At 47.5% G+C, this 9,856-nt stretch overlaps 1 protein-coding gene across 7 annotated transcripts in view; it reads right to left on the reverse strand.

The window, feature by feature from the left end:
* The window catches only part of TANC2 (tetratricopeptide repeat, ankyrin repeat and coiled-coil containing 2), a 160,174-nt gene extending 154,771 nt beyond the window's left edge, over positions 1-5,403 (reverse strand). For all 7 annotated transcript variants that reach the window (XM_056512115.1, XM_056512113.1, XM_056512112.1 and 4 more), the window contains exon 1: positions 5,025-5,403. The gene's annotated coding sequence lies outside the window, so the exon portion shown is untranslated. The remainder of the gene's footprint in view (positions 1-5,024) is intronic.
* Between the last annotated feature and the right edge of the window lie 4,453 nt (positions 5,404-9,856).

Raw genomic sequence — 9,856 nt, forward strand, 5'->3', positions numbered from 1 at the left:
GAGCAACAAGTTGCTCCAAGACTCCAAAATTACATGTCTGAAAGATCTCTTACAACAAACCCCTCCGCAGCCAAACAGTAAAACTAACAGCAAGCCCGCCCACACCCCGCAGAGCTCCCGGTCTGCTCAGGAAGATGCTCCTTTGGTCACAAATACGTACTTCTCATAAAGGACAAACAAATAACAAATACTGCTAAGAGCTGAAATGTCAACATGCATGATTCATCATGCTCTCCATTAGTGATGCCAGTCCAAGAGACAACAGCACTCTCCCAGATTACTTCCCTGCCATTAGCTCACCCAACATCGCTTCTCAGCGGCACCGGAGCTGCGGTGGCGTGCAGAGACCTGCCCATATCGGAACAGTAACACGAACTCACCGGGATCCTGTGTGCTCCTCAAGTATCTACATGTGCCTCTGCCAAACTGGCTCTTGAGGATTCCTACTTCATTACTACTTCATCAGTAAAGCAAAATAATCCACATCTTTACAACGCAATAGGACAAATGGGAAAGGAAGCGGGGGGGTTGGAAGCTACTCAAATTTTAAGTTCAAAAGAAGTATCATTTTTGGTAAAAATGTCCTCCACTCAGAGCAGGAAAAAACTTCACCAAAATTTTATGAAAATTACTGAGGAAACAAAACTTTGATATCAAAGTTTGCTTTATGCAGAATACATATAAACCCAACTACTACATATATTTTATAAAAGCCATGAGTAAGTAATGATTCCTTCAAATCAAATAATGACACAACATGGCACAAACCCAAAGTTGAGCCAAATAAGCGCTAGGTACTTTTTATGTTTTATCATTACTAATAATGTTCTCTTACAGAGTATTTTGCAAGATAGTGTTTCTCAGTATAAGTTCTGTTATTTGATGAATTTTGGAAAGACAGGGAATAAATGCTACCCGGGAAGAAAGCCAGGCTGCTCAGGGAACTCAACAGATTAATCAAAGATTTCTCTTCCTGAGGAGCTGAAACACCATAGTCCCATTACCACAGCACCCAGAACACAGAGCATTTTTATGTACAACCTAGTAAAGTGACTTCTGCTCTCTCATCAGAATCCCACAGGCAATTCCAAGCTAAGTTCCTCTGCAATTTGTTTAGCATCCTTGCTAAACTAGATCCTTTCATCACAGGCTGCTGAAGTAGACACCTCAGGAACCCTGAGATGGGACAACTTCACAAGGGATAATTTCAAGGCCAGGCTCTAAATTCCCAGTTTCTCCCATTCTAATGCAAGCCCACAAAACAAGTACTATTTCCTCTAAGCAATGTAGAGTTTGTACTTAAAGTAATCACTTTTAAAATTAATTTAAAACAAGCAACTGCATTTTAGCCCCATACAATAATGGGACTGGAACCATTCTAAGTAACATAATTAGAATTTCATTTTTTTCAAGCTCATAAAATCCAGCTGGCAAATAAACCAGAGACAAATTACTCAGTTCACTGGATCAAGTATTTGCAGGTGCAGTGAGCTCCAAACACTAATTCATCTCCAGTGAGGGCAACAAGCATGTTCTCCACCTTCAATTTAAAATGAAGGTGCCATTCTGGACTGGTAATTTTCTTCGCAGTAGCTCACACAGGGACGAGTTTTGGTTGAAGACTTGAACTACAAGAGTCAAAAACAAGCAGTGGGCTCAGTTCTGTTACCACTGACGACCATGGTAACTTCCCAAAGCCCTTACTGGCAATGTCACCATGTCCTGTGTCACCACAGAGCTTCACATGTCCTATGAATGCTGAAAGAATTCCTAGAGGTGGGCACATATTTATCACATTGGAAACAAAACACAAGACAACCTGAAATTCCCGATCAGGCTGACTGCGAGGGTTATAACTAATGACGTAACAAAGGCTGCAAGACTGCCAATATTTGTGGAGTGCTAAACATAAACCACTCACTTCCTGCACACCAAAGGTGCCGATTCAAGGCTTTGTGCAATACGCCAGACACAAGCTCCCAACTGGCATCAACCACTCAAAGAGCTAACAACTGCCATAAAGGACAAACCCAGCCACTCTATCTCCTGCTCCTGCATCCTCCTCCTGTCGCTTTTATGTTCCACAGGTCAAGTTCAGTTTGTTGATCCAGCAATAAATGAACTCCACAAAATAAATACTTGTCTTTCACACAACAGCTGCTCAAAAGTTCAACGCAGCACATGACAGAGTGTCCACAACACTGCGGGTGGGAGAACGGGGATGAGAGGTTACGGATTCGGCACCACTTCTTAACATCTGCCTAACCGCAGCAAGAAACAACACTCAAAGCCATTTGCTTGTCTGGATGTCAAAGGAAATTACCTTGTCAAGGAAATAGCTGTTGTACTCTAAAGAAAATTCATCCGCAAAAGTTGAAAGAATCAATGCTCATACATCAAAGAGACAAGAAATAAGGATTTTGCTTTTGAAAAAATTTCAAAGCGTATGATTTTTTTAATAGTGCAAAACATGGGATTCCAGGCTCTCAGCTGATCTCATGTTTAACCACCTCTAGAAAAGGCAAATCTTGATGAAACACAAGGAAGGACATAATTCTTCTCTTTTTCTAATGAGAAAAACCATGCACCAATTTGGGGGGGGGGTGGGTCACAGGTCCAGTTTTTTTGTTTTTAATGTACCAATGGGCTGTTTTAGTTCTCTGGCTTCCTTCTCCTCCTTCCTTCTTGTTTTCCTTTCGCAAGTTAACAAAAAAGTATTATATACTACCATGAATTTTAGCAAGCATCCTGAAATTAAACAAAATACAAGATTATAAACTAATGAACACATAGTATAACTTCAATGTGCCACAAAAGCAGCCTGACATCAAAGTGTTCTTAAACACACATATAAAAAACATATACAAACCTACACCTGCAAAACTCAGAGTACAGTGTGCATAATACATATTGGGGCCTTAAACCATTTGCATTTATGGTCATTAATAAGTGAGAATTTGCAAGCAAGAAGTTAGGGATGCTTGTCTGTAATGTATCAAAAAATTCGTCATATATAAAAATTACCTGCACATAACAGGTATCCTCATGGATTTCTCAACATCAACATATATATCACTGGTATTTCTAAAGGTTTAACTGAAAATAAATCTAGTGTATGTAACCTTTAATTTAAAACAATCCAGAAGCTCACACAGGATCATGGGAAAACCAATGGAAAAGACAGAAAGATGAGAACGAGAGGAATTGCTAAAAGGCAATCAGTACTGATAAGGAGTTTATTTTATGAAATTATATTAGTCATCCAGCTACCCTGAATACATAACCAGTAATTCACACAGTAATTACAAGTCTACACTGCAGGCCTGTGTGCTCCAATATTCTAAGGCCACAGCAGAGATCCAAACAGGATATGATCCTGCCACCCCAACAAAACTGGGGTAAATTTGGAGTACAGAGTCTTTCACTATACAGGATGCCCTTAGGAAGAGTCACTACAAAAAAAAAAAAGCACAACTCTAAGCAGTTTATTTTCTTAGAAGCCCAAGAGTCATAAAAGCCACAGACCTCAAACTGGCTAAGATAGTCTTTGCCTAAGCATTACTGCTCTCTTTCCACCAACAGTTTGTATGCAGGGCCAAAAAAAGAAGAGATTTTGATTACGACAAGTGGCAATATATTGTATTTCCTTCATTCAACCACAGGTCTATCATGCATTTCCTAGGTAAGCATTCCTCCACACCAACAGCCCATAATCTATAAGGTGTCTCTCACCATGCAGTAAAAAGCCCCATGCAACTGTAGCCAGCAAAGCCTCTTCAAAACATTCTCACCAAAAGGCACTTATGACACTACCTCCTTTTTCCTTTTCAATTCACGCCTTAGGAATGGATGTTTCCAGGTGCAGGTTTGGAAATTAAGTTCTGAGGATTAAATAAGGCAAAGAGACAACACCCAGCCTTCAGCATTCTGCAGGAATCCTTCCACGCTCCAGCCTGAGCATTGCCTCTGGCAGGGTCTCCTCGCCATGTTGTTGCTCTCCACAGCACGTTGGCCGTATTTCTTCTTCTCCTCCCAATACAACATTGATTTGCCTTCGCTCCTTTATCGTAGCTATGCTGCACTCCCCAGCAGTGCTAATTAGCCTCCATCATTTATTTAAATTCTCCAGACACTTCATTTTCCGTGCACTATTTTCACCCTCATAAAAGCCTAAAACCCACACTGGCTCATCATTGTCTAAACCAGCTCGCCAACACTAGCTCCGAAACTTCCCAATGCAAACGGGGATGAGAATCTGCCTTTCTCTTCCAAAACGCCCATCTGAGCGCCGTCTGCCTCATCATCTCGCATTGCTTTTTTGCATTTTAGCCCCCACCAAGCAACCCACGCCCGTAACGGAGAGACAGAGTGTGTCATTAGACTCCACGCGCCTTACTCAGCCCTCCGAGGGCGCAGAGGGAGGGGGTTTAGCCCTGCCAGTGCCCGCAGCAGCGGGGGACAGGGCGGTGTGGGTTCGCATCACGCGTGCGGTACCTGCGGCAGCGCCCGCTCCACACGGCGTGGGAAGAACGGCCGGGCCTCCCTGCACTGCCTCCCTCCCTCCAGCCTCCCTGCACGGCCTCCGGCGGGCCCGAGGGGATGGACCGGCATTCCGCAGGGCGGAATAAACGCTGAACACCTACCCCTGCACGCCGCTTTCTTTTCAAACACCAGTCGATTTCTTTTTAAACAAAATAGTCAATTACTCATCGAAAAAATATAATGTTAGGAAATTCGCCGCTCGCGCCGACCCCGCCTTTTCCTGGCGCGCGCGCCGCCGCATCCCAGTGAAATTAACGAGGCACCGACAGCGCCGGCTCCCCCTGCCCGGGGAACCGCGGGGAAGAAGCCCGCACCTAGCCCTGTCGCTGCGTTCAGCCCCGTCCCCGCCCGCGGGAGGGGCGTGCCGGGGGTCGCGATCTCCCCCTCCCCCGCCGCGACACAGCGCCGGGCGTTGTCCCCCCACGGTCTATCCACGTCGTGTCCCACCCCCATCTGGGCCCTCGCGCTCTGCTGGTGCTTACCTGGCGCGGAGGCTGCCGGCGGCCCCGGGCACAGCGGCTGCGCCTCCCTCTCACCGCATCGCCGGGAGCCGCCGCCACCGCCGCCGCCGCCGCGGCGAGCGCGCGCTCGAAGGCGAGGGGGCGGGGGGCGGCCGGGCTCGCCCCTCCTCAGCGGCTCCTTCGCCGCCCGCCCGCTGCAGCGCCCCCTCCGCCCGCCCGTCCGTCCGTCCTTGCGCGCCGCGGCCTCCCCGGGGGCCGCCGCTCCTCCTCGGGCCCTTTCCTCTTCCCTGCCTCGGTGCCTTCGCTCGGTCACTCCGAGCTCGCCGCCGCCTCACGGGAGCCCGCGGAGGGCGGGGCGGGGAAGGGGCGCGCGGGCGCGCGCGCTCCCGGGGCTCCCTACCCACCACCCCCCGTGAGCGCACGGAGGGGCGCGGCCACGCGCGGCCTCATGACGAGGGCACAGCTACACAGAACCGGCGCGCCGCGCTCCTCCAGAGCGGGTCCGCGCTGCACGCATTGCCTTTCCTTCCTTTCTTTTTCCTCCCCACCCCTTCCTCTCCGGCCGTACCTGGCGCAGCTGAAGAAAACGGAGGAGGACGCACCTCGCCGACACCCTACCGCACTGAGCCCCGGGCGGGAGCAGGACAGCAGCGCCTGCGCCCGGAGAGCCAGAGCCGCTGTGGGGGGAGGCGGGCGGGGTGCCGGGGGACAGTGCCGGGGCAATGCGGGAGCGGCGGCAGCCGGGCGGGATCCGCCGGGGAGGGGGAAACGCGGCGGTGGCTCTGGCTAAGGAGCGGGACGCGCCCGAGCCGTGTGCACTCGCAGCACGGAAAGCTGATCTTATCCTGGGTTGCCTCCGCACCCCTGTGGGCAGCGGGCCCAGGGCCGCTCTGCCCCTCGCAGGTGAGACCCCCTCCCGCAGAGCTGCCTCCAGGCCCGGGATCCCAGCGTAGCAAGGTCACGGAGTTGTTGGAGTCCCGAGGAGGCGGCAATGTGATTAGAGAGAGGGCTGGAGCAGCTCTGCTGTGAGGAGAGGCTGAGAGAATAGGGCTTGTTCCGCCTGGAGAAGAAATCAGGGGTGACCTAATTGTGACCTTCCAGTATCTGAAGGCAGTCTACAAGAAAGCTGAAGAGAGACTATTTACAAGGGCGTGGAGTGACAGGACAAGGGGAAATGGCTTCAATCTGGGTGGTCTTAAAGGTCGCATCCAACCCAAACCGTTGTATGATTCTGTGAGCTGCAGGGAGGGTGGGAGGGAGCAGGAAACGCTCCCAGGCAGCTCCCCAGGCCAGGAGCAGGCCGCTGGCAGCTCCTGGCTCTGGCAGCACGTGCGCACGGCCAAGGCACCAGAGCTGCCTCTGGGCGCAGAACCTGTTCCTGCAGGCACTCCTCGGCCAGGGCTGCCGGGGGATGTTTGGGTGCTAGCGTGTCATGATGTGGTGGGAGCACGATGATGACCCTAGTGCCCGTGTGCTCCAGGTCCCTCGCTGACTTCCACTGGTTCTTAACAAATGAGACTCCTGGGAATAATACCTGGAAACCAGTATTTTTTACTGATCATCACATACAATTGAAGACCAGAGGCACAAGGAACACACAGGAAATGCTGTATTGCCTGTTAAAGCTAATATAAACATATTTTTAAATTACCTAAATAGTGTAAGGTACCCCCTGAAACCAGCAATCCAGTCAGCATCTTGGTGTTGCTTAAGTGTCCATGTGAACGAAATGCAAGTGGCAGAAATTTGGGGTTCTTATCAAACGGAAGAACATTATTTTTTCACAATAAAAATATATGGTAAACAGAATATTGGGTTTTCACTGGTTATTTCCCTTTAAAAAACCTAATATTTATGTCTTAGTCAACAAAATAGTCTTTCTAGTCCAGTACAAAATGTTCCCTTTAATTAAATTATCTCCACTCCCTTGGGATGGATGCTTCATTAAACCTCCTGGGTGCAGAATGCTTGCCTCCATCTCACCCTGGAATAGTTAAGAGCTTTACATCACTCTGCCCACGGTGCCAAATTAATCACCAAATAAACTAAGCAACAGGGTAATCTTAAGTTGTGAGTCAAGAAAATTACTTGTACAATAAATAAACTGCAATAGAAAGAATCCTACCTAGGAAGTGTTAATGAAACCCAGAGAGAGCACTGGTTTGGGGTTTGTGCATATTTGCAGCAGAACTGATGAACGAGATTTCAAGTTTCTAGAATGAAGCTGGGATCAGAGTGAATGCAGACTTGTCATCCACATCATCTGTTAGTGCAGCCGCTGGGTTTTGCCTTCTCAGGAGAGTGGCATCACAGGAGACAGGGTAAGAAGCACTTAAGCAACAAATTACAGTAGGGAAATCTTCCAAGAATGTTCTCCTCTAAATCTATACCTTCCTGCCTCCCTTGTTACTTCCTGAACAAGTGCTTTTCAAAATTGCTTATCTTCTGCTGCCCTTTAGTCTTTTTTTAATCACATATACTGAGGGGAAGACAAAGCCAGAATAATTCCCATTTTTCCTTCAGCATATGAGCATAGCAAATCACTGACTATGCAGTTACAGTTCCAAGGAGGAATAATAGTTCCACCTACAAGCAAATACTCAGAACTAATGTCAACTGCTTATATCTGTATCCGTATCATTCCTAAGAAAACATATTTCAAGGCACAGGTTTGTGAAAGAAGGGAGAATCTGATGCTTCCAGTAGAGAGCTGAGAATCCGAGAATTGCTGAGAATGAAAAAAGAGTCCAGCCCATGACTGATTGCCACCTGTCAATCAGACCAGAGCATTGAGTACCACATCCAGTCGTCTTTTGGAGACCTCCAGGGATGGGAATGCTACCACCTCCCTGGGCAGCTCTTTTCAATGCCTGACCCACCCTTTCCATGAAGAAACTCCTCCTAATGTCCAACCTGAAAGATATGAAAGGAAATTAAATAACAGCAAAGAAACAGCTTCCACACGGCAACAGAGGAGTCAGTGTCTAAATATCTAGTTATTTGTGTCTGGTCTAGACCTTGTGTTAGTCCCAGGGAAGAATTCCAGTGAAACTATGCCATGCCCATTTCCTACGTGGCCTCTGTCTGGCCATGGCCAATACACACAGGCAGGTGTTTATGAAGGTTGCCTCAAGTGTCCCTGGACAATGTTTGGAGCTTTATGAGTTCCTGAGGACCCCCAGGAATTGATGCTGCACACACTGGCTCCATGTACCAGTGTAAGCAAGGGACTGCAGAGGGAGAACTCAAGGAGGCACAAAGGAGCTTTGTCAAGTCATCCCTTGGGTTTGAAGTTCCTGAGGCAGAGGACTGAGAAGAAAGCATCTATATGCTCTGCTGCTGGCAGCCTCCCTTGCATTCACCAAGGAGCCAGATCCCCCTGGAACACAGGGAGTTTCCTCTGGGACACACAGCATGCTGAACCCCAGGATCTGGTTTTTCACGCTCCCTGAGAAATACAGCGCCAACCTGACCAGCCCTGCACAAGCACAGCTGCAGGTATTTCAGGAATATCAGCACCAATCACCTACAGCATTTAAAGCCTTCCAGATTCACTGGAGCATGAGGGGGAGTTGCAGGATCACCATGTCAACTTGGGAGCTGAGATCCTGTCCAAGTTCCATTTTGGTCGCATCCACACCTTGTTACATCTTACCATTATAACCACTCCTTCAAACAGCCCTTTGTTCAATCTGGGAGCCAAAAACTTCCCATAAAACCTCAATCAATTCTTTTTGTTTGCACTGGAAGCTGCCATGAAGTTTGCACAATGGCAAAATTTGGCTGTAGTAAACAACATGTTTTCTCTTAAATTGCCAGAACCCCTCCAGGAAGCTATAAAAACACTAGGTCTCTTAAACTAGGTCTCTTTGTACCACCAGATCTTCTAGATGGGCTCTGTTAAGTGTGACCATATAAAAAAATAAATACTGCTTACAGTATTTGTTATCTAAAAAATATTTGCCTGTGGAGAAAATATTCCAGTGTAATCCTGTAAAAGTGAGGTACTACTTTTCTTCACACTTCAGCAGTCTGATAGAACAAAGAGCCTGCCATCCCCTCAATAACTAATGAAAGGCAGAGCTATTTGTGTAGCCTAGGAACTTTGGGATTTTTTTTTCAGATGGAAAGGGCAATTTCAATTTTGCTATTTCATTCTCATTCTTACAATTTTTGTCAAGAGCACCATGAGCTGGGGATAACTGACTGTAGTTTGTCTAAGACTGAATAAATATGTGCTTTATGACCCTTCTCCCACCACCACCATTGCATTTTAATGCCAGCATTACCCTTCATCTGAGCAATGGCTGACACCGGGGATTGCTAACAGCTCCAGAGAACAAAAAAGAGCAATAAGATGAGTAAGAATAGCTTTATTTCCTTGTATACACCTGTTTTGGGGGAAGACGACCAGGCAAAAAGAAAGAAAATGCGTTTTGGGGATCTCAGAATTAATACTAGGTTTTGTTTTTTTCAATAATAGAAACCAACAGACAAAACATTTTCTGCTGGCAGAGCTCAGTAATCTGTATAACCAAACCCAAAACTCCCTGCAACACTGAGAACAAGGCTCTGTGGAAACAGTGGATGTAAAAGCACACTCAGACTTACACCAGAAAGTCCTGCTGGCACAGGAAGCTGCTCACAGCCTTCCTGCTTCCCCCCACAGCAGGTGGAAGCACAGGCAAAAGCCACAGTGTTTGACACAGTTAAAAGGTGTTTGGCCAAGAGATGATGAACCATGAGCTGTGTACCGGAGAGGACATTACTGACCACCAGAAGGATTTATTTATATGTAATCAGAAACCTTTTTGGAAGAGGACATGAAGAGGACATCTCCATCCAGAATTTAG

Source organism: Oenanthe melanoleuca, chromosome 27, assembly GCF_029582105.1.
Source record: "Oenanthe melanoleuca isolate GR-GAL-2019-014 chromosome 27, OMel1.0, whole genome shotgun sequence".
Taxonomy (NCBI): domain Eukaryota; kingdom Metazoa; phylum Chordata; class Aves; order Passeriformes; family Muscicapidae; genus Oenanthe; species Oenanthe melanoleuca.